Genomic DNA, 18,789 nt, shown 5'->3' with positions numbered 1-18,789 from the left:
GCTGTAGGAGCTGGAGAGGCCTGAACTGGTCTTAGACGGTGGGCTGATTCATACACAAAGAGTAGCGGGGCTCACAAGAAAAGGCAAGGATAAATGTGCCACGAGGTGAGGTGAGTTGTTTTGAAACAATTTCCAGGGAGATATTTGAGACTGTGATTGTGTGTGCCGTTATTTCCTGTCTACCATGAAGAAAACTTTTTTTCTGCCATGATTAAAGGGGCTGAACACAGGCTAGTGAGGAAAGAACCAAGCTTGCCAAGGGGCCACCGGCATTACAGAATTTAATCAGGGACATGGTAAAGAAGTTGTCATCGTGAAAATGAATATGATTCATCTTGAAGGCAGCTAGCAGACAGAAAACGCACAGCAAGAGGCATGGCAATAGTTGTAATTATCTGTCACTGTAGGTGTTTCTGCCTCCTCGAAATCGTGAGGCCTGCACAGTTCTGCCACCCGAATTCACTTCAGAAGGAGTTATACAAAGTCAGCTTGTAAAGCTCCAGGTTTCTAGTAGGGATTCTGGAAATGAGTGTCTCCTCGACGTTTTCATTCACCGAACAATTAAGTAGAAAGACTATATAGCAGCTGCTGAGGAGACACCTATAGGGTTTCAACATGAACATGGAAACAGAACTCTGACGTTTCAAAACTTTGCTATTATAAAAGAGATTGAAGATTTCAAGTAGCACCTAAAGCCCTGACATTTTGAGAGAACAGGCCTAAAAGGAACTATTTAAAATAGACCTAAAGGAAATTGCAGGTAGGGGAGTGCTTGGGACCGTGTAGGTGCTCTAGGAGATTCAAATGGAGGGAGTCTCACTGTATTATCTCAGCAGCAGAACGTCAAGTTAGCGATTATTTCATTAGGAAAATATTTGCTACACCTGTAATCTTGAAGCGATTAAACAACATACCAGAGCAGAGCATTACTCTCCAGGATTAAATACCAAACAAAATAACAAAGAGTTGACCCAGCTACGGGCCACTGGGATGAGACCTTGTCCAGTTACCACATCAAAGACCCTTGAAATAAGCCATAGGCAGAAAAAAAGAAGAATCAATTAGGATACTGGACTAAACTCAAGCTGGCTGTTTCCTTAATTTTGTTCATTTAGTTTCTAATTTGCCCCTGTCACTTAGTTAATCTAAATATGTCCAAAAAATTAAAGTGGCACCCACCCTGAGCTATGTCAGCTCAGTACCTAATAAAAAATGGGGCCCAGTTCAAGGAAGATGATGATGAGGAATGTCCAGCTCACTAAATGCATTTTCCAATTAGCTGGGAGATTGCTTTGTGAATCACTGACTTAATGAACACACAAGCTGGGCAGTTCAGGATGGGGGAAAGCCCCCATTCAATAAAGTGAAAAGAATAAATGAAATGATTTCACGAGGATATAGACAGATTTTAGTCCACCAAGGTAGAGAAAAACAATGCAAAACCTCTCTTGACAAAATGAAGCGTGAACTGTGATAATGTTAAGGGGAAAAATGTGCTAAACCCTGGGGTGGATGAGTAAATTACTTTTGCACAATCACAAGTCATGGCAGACGAGGTTAGGAATGGATTTATTTGGGGAAATTGAGAGGAAAGCTCCCTCTCTCCCCTAATGAACATGTTTTTGGAGCTAATCACTGTACTAGGTTACCTGTGTCTTCTACTCTTTGCAGGCTGCTTGTTTGTGGGCTTTTCTTAATAGACTTTATTATTTAGAGCAGTTTTGGGTTCACAGCAAAATTGAGCAAAAAGTACAGAGGCTTCTCATATACCCCTGTCCTAACCCCCAACACGTGCATAGCCTCCTGCACCATCCACATCCCACAGAGGTGCATTTGTTATAATGGAGGAACCTACACTGACACATCATCATCAAGCAAAGTCCATAGCTTACAGTAGGATTCACTCCTGTCGTATGTTCTCTGGGTTTGGACAAATGCATAATGCCATGTATCAACCATTATAGTATCATACAGATAGCATCATATAGAATAGTACCACTGCCCTAAAAATCCTTTTTAACTTAAAAACCTTGTTATGGAAAATGATAAACATGTACAGAAGCAGAGAGAATAGTATAATGAACCCCTCCCATTTACCCATCGCCTGCTTTCAGAAATTACCAACCATGGCCAATCCCAATGAGGGATTTTGCAAAGGCTATGAGAATGGAGCTATAGGCAGACTGGTATTACTTTTGTGGAAAAAGGATTTCTTCTCAGTTAAGTGAGAGATTGAATTATTTTGGAGTAACCATGTATTAAGCACTAACTGTGCTAGGTACTTTGCAAATGTTATCTAGACCCTTGCTACTCCAAGTGTGGTCGATGGACCAGCAGCATGGACATCACCTCGAGCTTACAGGCGAAGACTCTTCAGCCCCATCTCAGACCTACTGAATCAGGGTCAGCAGTTTAGCAAGATCCCCCAGGTGATCTGTATGTGACTTGAAAGTTAAGAAGCACCGACTCCCTGGTCCAGGGTAGACACTTAAAATAGCATCCTCACAATCCTGAAACAACTCCTCAAGGCAGATACTATCGTGCCCAATTTATAGATGAGATAACTAAAGCTCAGAGATATTATTTGGCCTTTTCAAGGTCTCCACAGCTAAACTTAGACTTGTCCGGCTTCAGAGTTTATGATTTTACCGCTTAGAGCATGCTGCCTCCCAGCTAGGGGGCTCACTTTTGGGTCAACTCAGTGGAAAAAGAAAAGGAGATGGTAGTATGTGTTTGCACAACAGAGGACCAACCAGTCATCCTGGCAGATGATGATGACAGTGACGATGACAGCGATGATGACAGCAATGACAACAACAGAAAACCAAACAGTTTGCTATTATGCACGCAGTCACTTGCTCCACTGAAAGCCTTTTTCACTTTTCAACCAGTTATTATGGAATCGTGTAGACAGCTAAATATTTCAGAGTGGTCAGAGGTCAGGAAAAAAAAACTGGAGCAATTATCAAAGTTAGTCCCCCTTGACAGTATCTGTTGACCCAAATATGAACCAAACTGCAAACCATACGCTTTCCCAGAACAGAGAGAAGATGTGCTATAGACTCACATAACTGGTAAATGCATTTTTAAAAATCCATCAGGCCAGTTTGACATCATATAGGCAGGAAAGGCAGGTTTCACTTTCCAACCAGCTGGGCAGTTTTAGCCTATAGCTCTGCTTATACTGAGAAGGGAGCCTGAAATGGCTGAGCACCATTGGGCAATGCAATAGGACCCTTTGTGTTCCAGGTAGCATTTTGAAAAGAACATTACAGGAAAAGGTAGAGAAAAAGTATAATTCGGGGAGCACACCCCAAGTTTAGCAGAAACTCATTAGATCTTAGGAACTTCTCCCACTAATCCTAGGAGGAGATTAGGCCGTTTCCTACTCTTTCTGCTGCACTAATGACTCAGGGGATCAGCATGGCTGCTTGCTTTTGCAATGAGCTGATCTGATGATTAATTAGCCTCTAGCAGAAACCTGATGAAGTTCTCAGTTCAAAGCCCCAGGGATCTAGTTCAGGGCAATCTGTCCTCAACAAAAAAAGACTAGGTGAAGAGGCACACAAACTGGCCTGGTGAGAGGGGGCCGCAGGGCTTATGATTGACTTTCTACTTTACAACCAAATGACCTGGACGCAACCTGCTGTTGTAAAACAGTATTCCTACTGAAAAACAGTAAACCCACTGGCTCAGCAAAGCTAATTGTCTATGTGCATGAAATCAAGTTCCTAGTGTATCTTCTCTGCCTTGTAAATACCTATTTGGATCACTTTATCCCACATTCTTTTTTTTAATCCCACATTCTAATAGATTTTATAACATTTTATGGCCAACCTTGCCCTCATGCTAAATAATGAATGATACTAAGAATTGAGTCAAAAGAGGCCCAAATAAAGCCACCTAAGGTAAAATAGATGACTTATGAAAGTCATTTTCAGAATGTTTTTCTAAACATTGAGGGAGATTTTAAATAGTATTTTAATACTGTATTTGAATATTTTGATCACTATATTTTCCCTCTGAAAATCTCACAAAGACATTTCTAAGATCTATTTATCTAAATGACCACCTTTGTAAGGTTAGGAGGGCAGTTATTATTTATCCCTCTTGTGCAGATGAGGAAACAGAGGCTCTGACAGTTGAAGTTAATTGCCCTCCAGCAAGGAAGGGGCACAGCCAAGATCAGCATCCTGATCGTGAGCCGGCCCTCCCTTCTTTCCACTTACCACCACAGGTTGAAGAAAAAGATAGCACAAGAGTAGCCACAAAACTACCCCCTAAAAGAACTAAGGCAGCTGAGAATGTGTCAGGATTATTAAATTAGTTGGAAATACCTTTTCCCTTTGGAAATTACAAGTTACACCCATGGGTTATTTGGTGAGGGGGAAGACACTGAGACACGAGTACTGAAGGCCTTTGGATTGTAAGCTGTGATGTGGACCCAGAGGAATGGCACTTGGGGTGGGGCACAAAGCTAGCTGCATTCTGTCCTTCCTTTCCTCACTGCTCATACTCTCCCCACCTAAGGGGAAGTCAGGAATATTCTGGAAGGCAGGGGCCCCTACTCAGAAAGTAGGGAGCTGGGGCACTGTTGTTCCAACTTCAAGAAGAGGGCATTCAGTAGACTGCAGTGTCTCCCAGGCCAAAGTCAGATGCCTTCCCCACCTCTACTTCTGGGGCTGGCTATGGATGGAACCATTAGCTTGAATTTATTCTAAAGGGCACGTCCTAATGGGTCTGAGTCTGGATCTGTATATGTGCTGCTATCCAGCTGAGGAGAGCACAGTGCTCTGTGTGACGTGAAGAGCGAGTTAAGTTCGTGAAAAGATTTCAAAATAGTCCAGGGGAGAGGAGGTGGGGGAACCCCCATAACTTCACTTCTGCTAGCCCCTTCCAGTTTTACCATGACTTTGAGTCATTATTTTCTGATGTTCTTACAATGGGCTATAGGGTGCCCCGTAAAGCTCTCTTCCCCACAAGGGAGTCCTGGGGAGTTGGGCTCCAGTTCGGATTATCTAACAGAATGACCCTTGTAGATACCATGTAGATAACACACAATCAGCCCAAGAAATAAATTCCACACATGAACCACATACATTTGAAAGGCCCCAACTGCTGGGAGCCAGACTAATCTGTAGTTAAGGAAGGGATTTCTGGAATTTTCTGTGAGCCTTCCAGGCTTCCCGCATCTCATCCCTCTCATTACGTAAAAGGAGTGGAAAAAGGAGATGTTTGTTTGGGACAGGACAGTGTGTGATGGGAAAAATCAGCAGGTGAGAGGGCATTTGTAATATTTAATCTAAAGGTAAGAGTTTTGCTAACTACTGAATAAATTTATGGAAGGAAACAATGTCCTTGGTATAAATATTTATATCAAATACCTCAACACTCCTAAAATCCTGGAGAACGTTCTGGTTTGCATGTCATAGGGGCTGGCTGGACACTTGGAAGAGGTGTCGTAGACAGAATTTGGGCATGGAATGGGAGACTGGGCTGGAGAAGTTACTCCTTCAGGCCTGAAATTCTGTGAAAAGTAGAGGTGCCAATTCATTTTCTTACGGAAACTGCACTTTTTAAAGTACAAAATTATAGAGATGGAGAACAAATTAATGGTTATCAGAGGTTAGGGATGGTGGAGGGGGACGGGGTAGGTGTGACTATAAAGGGGCACACCAGTGAGATCTTTGTGGTGACAGAATAGTTTTGTGTCTTGATTGTGGTGGTGGTTCCACGAATCTATACATGTAATAAAATGGCGTAGAACTATACACACACATTGTACCTATGTCAACTTCATGGCCTTTATATGGTACTATAATTATGTGCAATGTAATCATTGGGGGAGATGGAGTGAAGGGGAACTTCCTATGAGTCTATAATTATTTCAAAATAAAAAGTAAAGAAACGTCAAGCACAATCCTGCATTTCTTTTAAGTGCCCTACAAAACACTTCATTTACCCAATTTTTCTTTTAAGAGAACCCTACCCCACACACCATAACTCCTTCACTCTTGAGGATTAGAACTACAGACTTAGGAACAAACTTTTCCTTATCCATCTTAATTTCTTCATTGGGGAAAAATTGTCAGAGAATGCACCTTCCCCTTTTTAATTTTAATCTACAGGTCTGATGTTTCAGATGGAGCTATTCAGTTGGTAATGCCTTGAGCAGACACAGACAGGGAGGTTCTATGACTAAGCCAGCTCTTCTCTCTGAAATGGAAAAAAAGCAGAAACATGTTAAATTCCTGTCATGCCTTGCATGTGAATAGAAGCATAAGGGTAGGCAGGAGGGAGAAGACAGGTCAGGAGGGTCTGGCATCCTGTGGTAAAGCAGAGAGGCTCCTCTCAGCTCCTCTGTGCTTCTGGTGTTGAGAAGCCTAGAGAAATTGCCCCAGGAGGTCAGGCACTTGAAAGGTAAACAGTTCAACTAGCCTCAGAGAGGGGGCCCTTGGAGTCAAATGTAGAAATGTGAACCAGCTTCCTTCCCCACTTCCCCAAGTCCATCAGAAGTGGAGGTGGACAGAGCCTGAGCCCTTCAGTGGGAACAGGTGGTTGTAACGGGCAGGTTATAAAGGGGTTTGGGATGGGAGCACCTGCCACCGGCTGTCAGCTTCCTGACACACTCTATCTGCCAGAGGCCCCAGCTTGGCCTTCGTAGATTCCATGCATCTCTCTGAAACTTCTTCAATCCATCTCATCTGACCCAGAGCACATGACAAGCTGTCTCATATTATTCTATTATTTTGAGTCATAGGGGCCTGGGTTCAAATCCTAGTTCTACTGCTTATTATTTGTGTGATCTTGGGCAAGTTGTCTTAACTTCTCTGCCCCTCAGTTTGCAGATGGGGCAAATGGGGATAACACCTGCCTTACAGTGTTTGTAAAGTGTCTGGCACCTAGTAGGTGCCTAGCAAATGTTAGCCTTCTCTTTGCTCTGCTCGTTGTTTTCAGTGTGGACGCCACATTACCCACTAGACTGGAGGCTCCTTGAGAGAGCTTCTTTCTGTTCTTTCTCCCCCTGTACCTAGCATCGGGTTGAGCACACTGTTAATGAGTCCCTATCGGTTAGGCTAAATGGTGCCTTCCCAGCTGCCTCAGTGGTACTACTGATGGAGACCCAGAAATGGGCATAAAGGAACATCAACATTTCATTTCTGTTTTGTTTGGTTTTGTTTTTCTTTTCACTTTCTTTTTTTAAAAATCTTATTTTTTAATTGAGGTATAGTTGACTTACAGTATTATATTTTTCAGGTGCATCAACATTCCATTTCAAAGATATGAAAGTAACATGCTGAATTCTTTACTTCCCTGATACACTGTTATAGTAAAACTGTCCATGTGATAAGGCCCACCTTTAGTGCAAATATAATTTTAGACGAATATTATGTACCTCAAGTAAAATTAAAGTCAGTATAGCAATACAATTCTACCTCAAGAAACAAGAAAAATCTCAAACAACCTAACCTTACACCTAAAGCAATTAGAGAAAGAAGAACAAAAAAACCCAAAGTTAGCAGAAGGAAAGGAAGCATAAAGATCAGATCAGAAATAAATGAAAAGGAAATGAAGGAAAGATAGCAAAGATCAATAAAACTAAAAGCTAGTTCTTTGAGAACATAAACAAAATTGATGAACCATTAGCCAGACTCATTAAGAAAAAAGGGAGAAGATCAAATCAATAGAATAGCAATAGGACAGGATGTCCGCAACTTACTCTCAAGTGTTTTAGAAAAAAGGTGTGTGTGTGTGCATGCATATGCGCATGCATAGAGAGACAATGGTAAATGTAATAAGATGCTAATGATAGATAAATCTTCATCAAGAGTATGTGAAATTTCTTTTTACTACCTTTGCATACGATCTTCTGTAAGTTGAAAATATCTTGAATTAAAAATTTAAAAATATATTATTTTGAGCATTTAACTATAGTGCCTGATGCTGTGCTAGGTATGATATTCAAGGAAGAACAAGACATGGTCTCTATCTTTAACCCAGAAGCTCACGGTCTGGGGCTGGCAGGACAAAAAAGAGGCCAGCACAATTCAGTGTGATAAAGGATGGCACAGAGGAGCTGTGCTAAACCCAGACCTCCTAGGGTGAGGGGGTTGCAGAAGGCTCTTTACAGACAAGGTAAAGGAGAAGCTTAATGTTGGGGGAGCTAATTAATTAAGTTTGGGGTGCCAGTAGGACATGCAAGCAGAGCTGACCAACAGACTGTGGGTTATAGACAAGAGGTGCCTCCTGAGGACAGACAACAAAGCCTGGATTAGCAGGTGTCAGGGGCCAGGCCAAAATCACCATAGCCTCCGAGGTAACATAAGAAGTGCAAGCATAAGCAAAAACACCTGAAGCTGAAAGGTTGAACACAAGTGTGCTTACTGATGACTTAGGATGAACTTTGTGGTGTGAAAACTGAATGTCCTAGAGACATCAGCCACTAGATTGATAAATATCGATAGAAGTAGCCTGGAAAAGGGCATGGCCCCAAATTAGCTAGGATTGCTAATAATAGACTGTGAGGCAGGAAGAGGACATTAAATGATTATAAGAAACTAAAGAAGTGATTTTTCAAGAACAGGATGAGCTTTACCAGCAATAAGGATAAGGTAGTACCCAATTAACACAACAGGATGGGGAGAGATTGTTGTTAGTAGGAAAAATCCTGAGAACAGTGCTGGGTTCCACAATGAAGGGAAATCAGCAAGGCAGTACTGCTGTTTCAGAAGTCAATGGGGGAATGGGAATTTCCACTCAATTATTAGATATATGAGCCAGGATGAGAAAGTACATGAATGTTCCTACCAAGGGCCTGGTGGGAGCTCATTTTTTTCCTTTCTTTGAAAATTTTTATATTATGGAAAATTTATAAAAATAATGAGAACAGCATTGGCTTCAGCCACATAAAACTGCCAAAATGTGACAATTTTTGACCCACAAAAATGGCAATTTCATGTTTCAAAAGAAAATGAACCCCCATATACCCATCACCCAGCTTCAGTGATTATTGACACATAATCAATTTCATTTCATCCAAGTCCCCACCCATTACCCTGGCAAACTAATTTGAAGCAAATCTCTGGTGGGAGTTTTTGTTGTGCTTTTAAATAAATGATTTAATACCTATAAAAGAGATTCATATTATATATACATATGTATTATAATGTTTCTACTTAATTTTCTCAGTAAAGTAATATATTCATGTGGCTCAAAATTCAAAAGATACATCCTGTTGTATACCTTTAATATATACAATTTTTATTTTGTATTTACACTTCCATAAAGCAAAAACAACAACAACAACAAAAAAAAACGTACAAAGCGAAAGGACAACAGCTCTCTTTCCTCAGAGGCAAACTGACATTAACAGCTTTTTATGTATCCTTCCAGAGAGGTTTTACACATATGTTAGCAGAGATTGCAAACTATTTCCACCGATTTGTACCTTGCTTCTTCCAACTAACAAAATATTTTAGAGATCATTCCATATCAGCACATAAAGAGCTCCCTCTTTTTTCCAGCTACCTAGCATTCCATTTAAGAACCACAATTTATTTAACTAATCAAATCACTATTGGTGGACTTTTAGGCTGTTTCCAATCTGTTGCTGCTATAGACAGTGTTGCAATGACTCACCTTACACATTCATCTTGCATCAAAGCAAGTAAGTGTTTATATCTGTAAGAGAAATGCCTCAAGGCTGAATTGCTGGATGAAAAGGAACATGAACTTGTAATTTTGATAGATATTGCCAAACTGCCCTCAATCAGGTAGGAGTTATTTTAATGCTGTCTTCACCCTTTTATCATGCGCAGTTTTCTTGCTGCACCTTTCCACTTCCTCCAAGGGCCTGTAGGGGACCATTTCAAAATATCAAACTCAGAAACACCTCTCTGACCTCAGCCTCCTATGGGTCTCTCGCTACAGCTCTGGCCACACGACCACCGACCACCGGCCTGTTCTTCCTCCCCTTTCCTTGCCCAAAGGTCATCAGTAGCCTGCCTGCTTCCTTTCCTCCTTCCAAGCTGGCCCCATGATCAGCTGTCAACATGCTAGTGTTGATCCCTGGACTCACTCTCGCCATGACCTTCTGTAGTACCTGCTCTGCCAATCCTCAGCCCTGTGAAAACCCCACCATCCATTCTCTCCATCCCCCAGTCCCAGCCTGCTAACTATTGCTGGAGAAGGTCATGAGATTGGCTCTGCTACAAAGCCAGGCCAGTCAGCCTCAGCGGGGCCCCAAGGGCTGCGAGGCAGTCCTTTTATATATCTGTATCAAATTTCTCTCAGTGATTGTTCCAAATCCTGTCCCTCTCTTCAGGTCCCTTTCCCCATTCTCACCCGAACCCCTCAGTTGAGGGCCTAGCTTTGGGTTTCAATGACAGGACAGAGGTCACCAAGCAGGAACTCCCTCGATCCTCTCTGCTCTTTACCTCGCCCTTCCTTGGATCTCCGCATTTTCGCCTATGCCTGCTCATCCCCCATCCCTCAGCCTCAAGAGAACAAGGGACTTCCTCCTCAAGGCTGCCTCTTCCACCTGTGCCCTTGACACTAAGTACTTTTGCATTCTCCTGCACTTGGCCCCAGGGGCCATCCTCTTTCCCTTTGGGCAAGCTCTCCCTCCCTGCTAGTTTTTCCCTCTCAGCCTAAAAACACTTCCCCCCTCATATTGGTGTCACTGTTCCACACTACCAACAAACTTTGAAAATTTAGTCATCTTTAAAATTACACAAGTAATTCATGCCTCCTGGCTTCACTTCTTCCTTCTAAGTCAGCCCCAAAATTTAACAGAAAACTCAGAAAATAATGATAAGTAAAAAGAAGAAAATAAAAACCACCCACAATCCCACCATGTAACTGTTAGTATTTTGGTGTATTTCTTTCCAATCATTTTATATGCACATATATTCATTTACATATCTATATGCATTTTTTTCTTACAAAAGTGGATCATAGGATACAATGTGCTGTCATACTATATTTCAGACATTTAGCTTTGCTATTTATTAGTTATCTGATCCTGGTTAAGTAAATTAACATTCCTGAGTCCATTTCCTCCTGTGTAAAATGAGGACTATTGTAGTAACCACCTTGCAGGGCTGTTATGAGGATTCAATGAGACGAAAATATATAAAAACACTTATCACAGTGCCTGACACATGGCAAGTTGAATTAATGTTAGCTATTATGATCGTCCAACGTCAATAAATATAGCTCTACATAATAATGTAATGAGTTCTGTCAGTGTTGTGTCTAATAGGAGTGACTAAAGCCCTGCAGTGACTCACCAGCACATATTCATTTGGTACATGAGCAAGTGTATCTGTGGGATAAACTCCTTAAAGCATAACTGCTGGTTCAAAAGTTCTACACATTTGTAATTTTCATAGATATTGTCAAATTGCCCTTCCTCAAGTGGAAGTTACCATGATTTCTCTAACTTATCCCTTATTGATGAATATTGAGGCTGTTTTCAAATTTTTCACTGATACAAACCCAGACTGTGAAGAACATTCTTATAACTAAATATTTGCATGGATCCATGATTATTTTTTCAGGGCAAGGGAAAGAGTATGAGTAAATGCACAGAGATGGGGAAGCAAATGATGTGCATGGGAAACTGCTAGTATCAGTGACACACAGAGGGGAGAAGGACAAGAGGTGAGGCTGTAAATAAATTGGGACCAGATTATAAAGGACTGTGAATGCCACATTTATTCATTTAGTCAGTCACTAAATATTTAGTGACTATCTATTGCAGGCCATGCACTCTTTTAGGCACTTTATCCACTTAGTGGACAAAATCAGAAAAATATTCCTGCCCTGGGGGATCTTACATTCTAGTGAAGAGAATATAAAGGAAATTTATATTCCCACCAACATATTGGTGGGAATATAAATTGATACAGCCACTATGGAGAACAGTATGGAGGTTCCTTAAAAAACTAAAAAATAGAACTACCATACGACCCAGCAATCCCACTACTGGGCATATACCCTGAGAAAACCATAATTCAAAAAGAGTCATGTACCACAGTGTTCACTGCAGCTCTATTTACAATAGCCAGGACATGGAAGCAACCTAAGTGTCCATCGACAGATGAATGGATAAAGAAGATGTGGCACATATATACAATGGAATATTACTCAGCCATAAAAAGAAACAAAATTGAGTTATTTGCAGTGAGGTGGATGGACCTAGAGTCTGTCATACAGAGTGAAGTAAGTCAGAAAGAGAAAAACAAATACCATATGCTAACACATATATATGGAATCTAAAAAAATAAAATGGTTCTGAAGAACCTAGGAGCAGGACAGGAATAAAGACTCAGAAGTAGAGAATGGACTTGAGGACAGGGGGAGGGGGAAGGGTAAGCTGGGACGAAGTGAGAGAGTGGCATGGACATATACACACTACCAAATATAAAATAGATAGCTAGTGGGAAGCAGCCACATAGCACAGGGAGATCAGCTTGGTGCCTTGTGACCAACTAGAGGGGTGGGATAGGGAGGGTGGGAGGGAGGCTCAAGAGGGAGGGGATATGGGGATATATGTATATGTATAGCTGATTCACTTTGTTATACAGCAGAAACTAACACAACATTGTAAAGCAATTATACTCCAATAAAGATATAAAAAATGTTTTTAACTAAAAACTAAAAAGAATTAAATCTTGCCAGTTATGACAACATGGATGGACCTAGAGGGTATTGTGCTAAGTGAAATAAGTCAGATAGAGAAAGACTACCGTATGACTTCACTTAGATGTGGAATCTAAAAATGAAATGAACAATCAATCATAACAAAACAGAAATAGAGTCATAGATACAGAGAACAAACAGGTGGTCGCCAGAGGGGAAGGTGGGTTGGGAGGATGAGTAAAATTGGTGAGGGAGACTAAGAGGTACAAACCTTCAGTTACAAAATAAATGAGTCACAGGGAACTAACATAGTGTTGTAGGTCAATTATAGTTCATTTTTTTTAAAAAATGTAAATAACCTAAATGCCCCCAAATGAGGGTCTAATTGAAGAAATTATATACTTATAGCTTCTAGTCAGAGTTTATAATAACATAAAAAACTCTTAAGATTTTAAATAAGTAAAACAAAACACATAAAATTATATATACAGCATGATCACAAAAATATTTCAAAAATATGCATAGAAGAAAAGACTGGAAGGAAGTACATCAAAATATTGTTGATTATCTTTGGGAATTAAGACTATTAGTAAATTTTTAATCTTGTAGTTCTTTGACTTTTCCAATTTTTCTATGAGTATTTATTATAAAATATAAACTTTTTAAAAAGTTTTAAAATTTTATTTATTTTTATTTTTTAGAAAAGTCAGTATAGGAGAGAAGGGCCCATGGCTTCTGCTTACTCCATGTCGTGCTGGGGGGAGACTTGGAGAGGGGAAAGGAAGGGAACAGAAACTCCCAGCTACATCATCCCCTGACCACCAACCCCACAAAGTCCAATGATTGAGGTTAGAGCTAGATTACTGCTTTAAAATACAAACACCTCCCCTCAGAGTTAAATTTATTGGTCACTTTAATTTTCCTACGAAGAACTTTAATCAGAATGTCCAAATTGATTACAGACTCGCTAGGATGGGAGTTTTGATTAGAAGAGAGGAAGAAGATGAACCTCTGGAGCATCAGCCCCGGCCCCTTTTGGAAGAGGGCAGACCTGGAAGGTACCAGCAGAGGGAGGGAAGGCTGACACTTGGGCAGCTGGAGGGAAAGAGGCAACAGAAAGCAAGGTGGGACAAAACTAAGGACAAGCTATCAACTTCGGTTGTCTCTAATTCAAGTCCTTTGTGGAAAGAAACAGAATATAAATGCAATAAATAATACACCAGCAGAGAGACAGTGCCTAGTTTCTGTTAACATGCTTAGTCTCTGAAAGTGTAGTACTGCTATTCAACTTCCTGAGAAGTGAGCTTTGTTTCTAAAAAAGAAAGCCACTTTCATTCGTAAGAAATAATATGGGACTTTGAACCACTCAACCTAAGAATCTGAACCCAAGATATATCTTTTCCTGGTTTCAGTTATCATTGAATAATGAGACTCCCATAAAGTCATACAGATGAAGCCAGGTTCCCTGAAAGGCTTACAACCGAAAAAAGTTCAATATAATATAGTAATGCGGTCCTTCAATATTTGATTTCTAAAGGGAAGATGAATCTTTGAACGGAGTAAATAATAATATTTTTAAATAGCTTAGAGAAAATTGGAGACTGAAAAAAAAGCTTCTCATGGAAACAGAAAAACTAGGAGCAGAAGGGTTATATCTGACATAGAGCAAGCACTGCCTAATGACCCCCAATAGTCCTCAAATGTGATATTATGTGGGTCCTATGTCACAAAGGAAAACAGTATTGGATCTGTTTGTTGCAGACCATCTACGATGGGATAGACATCCCTAAAGGCAAGTACACCACCCCTGCTTTCACAATGTAGGAAAGGAGACAGTAAAATCCTTTAGTTGATAGCCTGGTGAATGTGGTACCACATTTTCTAGTACACAAATAGCTTCCTTCTCCTGCCCAACACTTGAGGAGTCCCAGACAAGACTCAGACAACCCTGGCACTTCTGCTGGAGTTCCTGTTTGGTAAAGTGAAATTAGCAAAGCTTGTTGCTTGGTAACATGTGCTCTATTAAACGCTTGGATCTTGGGTATGATGAAATAGACCAAGTACATCCACCATTTTGTTTTGCTTTCTTTCTTTCTTTCTTTCTTGTCACCAAGATCCAAAGGCTAATACCATGCTTCACAGCTTTCGAGGTACCCACAACCCCCTAACTAACAGGACACTGGCAAATTCCTATGAAAGTCAGACTCTTCTCCTGCCAGTAGGTGAGGGAGTTTGGGAGCCTACATACACATTTAGTATGTCACTGAGACTTTAGCAGGCCATAGATTCTCTTGAACTGACTATGATTTATCTATGAATTTATCTTGAAGTTATCTAAAAGAAGTGGGAAGTCAGATGATGCTATTCCTAAGAATCTCAGAAGCCTCTGGAGAAAGTCAAGTCAGTTTATTTTCTAAATCAAATAGGATTATCTTTTGAAGGAAGTATTCCCTTTAGCTGATCATTTTAAACAGTAATGAATAATTGCATTTGGCTGAATACCAAAACCCAAGATATACAAGGTAAATTCTTTGAAAACAAATATAATCTGATGAGCATTTTTGATAAAATAAATATTTAAACATATTTCCTCACTTTCATTGATGGCTTTCTTATCTCAAGCAACATTTAACACAACAAATCCTTTGGAAAAATAGGATTTCAAAATCAAAATATTATTTAAACAAACTACATACATGAGGAACATAAATGAATATGTATTGCTGGTGGGAATATAAAATGGTAAAATTACTTTGGAAAACAGATCGGCAATTTCTTATAAAGTTAAACATGCACTCGCCATATAATATAGCAATCCTACTAGGTATTTACTTAAGATAAATTAAAATACACATCTACACAAAAGCTTAAACACAAATGTTCATAGCAGCTTTATCTGTAATAACCCCCAACTGGAAACAACCCAAATGTCCATCAAAAGGTGAATTGTACCATTTACATACAATGAAACACAACTCAGCAATAAAAAGTAATTAAGTACCGATACAAGAAGCAACATGAATGGATTTCAAGGACATTCTAAGCAAAAGCAACCAGACACAAAAGAGTATATACCGTATGAGTTTATACATATATATGAAATTGTATAGAAGAGAAATCTAATCTGTAGTGATGAAGAAAAGGAGATCAGTGGTAACCTAGAGCCAGTGGTAGGAGTAGAGGAAAATTAACTACAAAGGGTCAGCAGACATTTTCTGTGACAATGGAAGTGGCTATATCTTGACTGCAAGCTTAAAATAGGTGAAACTTATAGTAAGTGTGTAAATTATTTCCCAACAGAGTTGATTTTTAAAATAGCATAAATGAAAACTCTTCAAAAGTTGAAAATTTAAAGTTCTATCTGCTTAGCAAGTGTAACTATTAAGTATCCTGTGCAAATTGTGTACCAAGATGCAGTCTCTACAATTAGGAACTACTCTCTTGAAAAAACTAAGCACATAGGAACATGTGGAAGGCATTGGGCCCAATGCTATTTGGAGCTGGTATATACAGTTAACCAGGTTCTTTTAAATAGTGCCTACCATGTGGAAGGATTGGCAAAAGGAATAAAAGGAAAGGATTCATTAGGCTGGAAAGGAGATCAATATACACTAGGTTGGTTGGGAGATCTGGGATCAGATCAATGACAAGAAATGATATCCCAGTACATCACCATGAACCCTGGCTTGTCACGGTCATCTTGTGAGGTGCCTCTCAGTAAGGAGGCCAATTAATCTGGATGCATCTTGACCTTATCTAAAAACTGGTACCAAATAACTGGGACAAAGAGTAGAAAATGGTACAGGACAAGAGGTTCTTCAGATTCCTTGGCCAGACTACAGGGAATCCCTTGCCCTCCCCATCAGTGTGGAAGCTCTCTCATTCTCCTTTCAGTGTTTGGTAAAAAATTCTACTAAGGTTTTTATAAATGCAGGAGATCAGATGAGGAACAGATCTGGAATATTTTATTCATCTATATAGCTTTAGAAATTAAAAGATGGGAAAAATAGATAATTGAGTATCTCTCATATATAATCTTAGGATAGGATTCAGAGTACAGTCACACCACACTGGGAAATATTCTGAAATTACTTTTTTAATCAGAGGGTTCTAATAATATCACAATCTTTAAGGAACTTTTAATGAAATGTGAAAAACAAGTGTGGAGTGTTGTGGCCATTTCTGGGTGCCACACTTGAAGGATATTGACAAACTGGAGGCTAATGGCCAGGATGGTAACAAGGCCTGGAAACCATCTCAGAGAAAAAAAGACTAGAATGGAAACCTAGAGGAGAAAAGATCTGTCTAGACATGGTAGCTGTTGCCAAGCATCTGAAAGTCTACAAAGGATGGAAGACAGATTTTAGTTCAATATCTGGGGGAATTTTTGAATGAGTAGAACTTTCCAATAGTTGAAAGGCTCTTTGACTCTCCTTCAGTGAAAATTCAAATAGAAGTAAGTGAAGAATCCAATAGCAGTAAGGGAGTGCTGATCCTCTTATCCTGTCCCTCACATAACTAATAACTGCATATGAGTTTCTAAAACATACTTAACTTCTATTATTTCTTGATTATACAAGTAACAGATATGCCATGTGCAAAAAATTGAAAATACAGACAAGCAAAGAGAAATGCAAATGAAAACAAAATCATGCATCTTCCAATCTCCCAGAGACATAAACATTTTGGCATATAGCCTTACAAGATTTTTTCTGTTATAGATCCCTATAAAATATATACATATACTTTTTAAAAACAAAAATGAGATCCCATTAATCACACTACTTTTTTACTTTATGATACAGTGTAAACATCTTTCCATATCAAGTAATATATGACCATGTCATCATTCTTAATGGGTGCAGAGATTTCCATGAAATGAATGTACCGTAATTTGTTTAATCCAATGTTTCCCAAAGGGCATTCTACATAACATCAATTCCACAAGATGACCCTCAAAAAAGAGAACTTAGGTTAAATAGTTTAAATATGCTCCATACCATATCCCTTTTCCTGGGCTTTCACAATGTTAAAGAAATGAATTAACGGAGTTTCCCAAACTTACTTGACCATAGATTCTCCGTGGCCTCTCCCTTCTTTAATTCTTCAGGACACTTACTTATTCACATTTTATAAAACACCCTGATAAGTGCTGGCTTAACTGATCCTTTAGTGTTAATACTACGTTTTTTGTTTTTTATATAAAACTTGCCATTTTAACCATTTTTAAGTATACAATTCAGTGGCATTAATTACATTCACAATGTTGTACAACCATTCCCACTATCTATTTCCAAAAGTTTTTCATCATTCCAAACAGATATTCTGTACCCATTAAGAATAACTCCCCATTCTCACTCACACCAGCCCCTGGTAACCTGTAATCTACTTTCTGTTTCAACAAATTTGTCTATTCTAAGTAAGTGGTGACATGCAGTATTTATCTTTTCGTGTCTGGCTTATTTCACTTAGCATAATGTTTGCAAGGTTCATCCATGTTGTAGCATGTGTCAGAACTTTATTCCTTTTTGTGGCTGAATAATATTCTGTTGTATGGATATACCACATTTTTATCCATTCATCTGGTGATGGACACAAGTTTCACCTTTTGGCTATTGTGAATGAATAATGCTGCAAGAAACACTGGCATACAAGTACCTGTTTGAGTCTTTGTTTCCAAGGAGTGGAATTATTGGATCATATGATAATTATATGTTTAATATTTTGAGGAACTGCTAAACTGTTTTCCACAGTTGCTGTGTCATTTTACATTCCAACCAGCAATGTGCAAAGGTCCTATTTCTCTGCGTCCCCACCAACACTTGCTATCATATGTCTTTTTGATTATAGCCATCCTCATGTATGAAGTGGTATCTCTTTGTGGTTTTGATTTGCATTTCCCTAATAACTAATGATGTTCAACATATTTTCATGTGCTTATTGACCATTTGTATATCTTCTCTGGAGAAATGTCTATTCATGAGGTCCTTTGCCCATGTTTTGATCGGGTTATTTTTTTGTTGCTGAGTTATAGGATTTCTTTATATATTCTGGATTAAATCCTTATCAGATATGATTTACAAATATTTTTTCTTATTCTATAGGTTGTCATTTCACTGTCTTGTTAATGTTCTTTGATGCACA

The sequence above is a fragment of the Mesoplodon mirus genome (assembly GCF_964341445.2).
Source record: "Mesoplodon mirus genome assembly, chromosome: X".
In the NCBI taxonomy this organism is placed as follows: domain Eukaryota; kingdom Metazoa; phylum Chordata; class Mammalia; order Artiodactyla; family Ziphiidae; genus Mesoplodon; species Mesoplodon mirus.
This window is presented reverse-complemented; position numbering follows the sequence as displayed.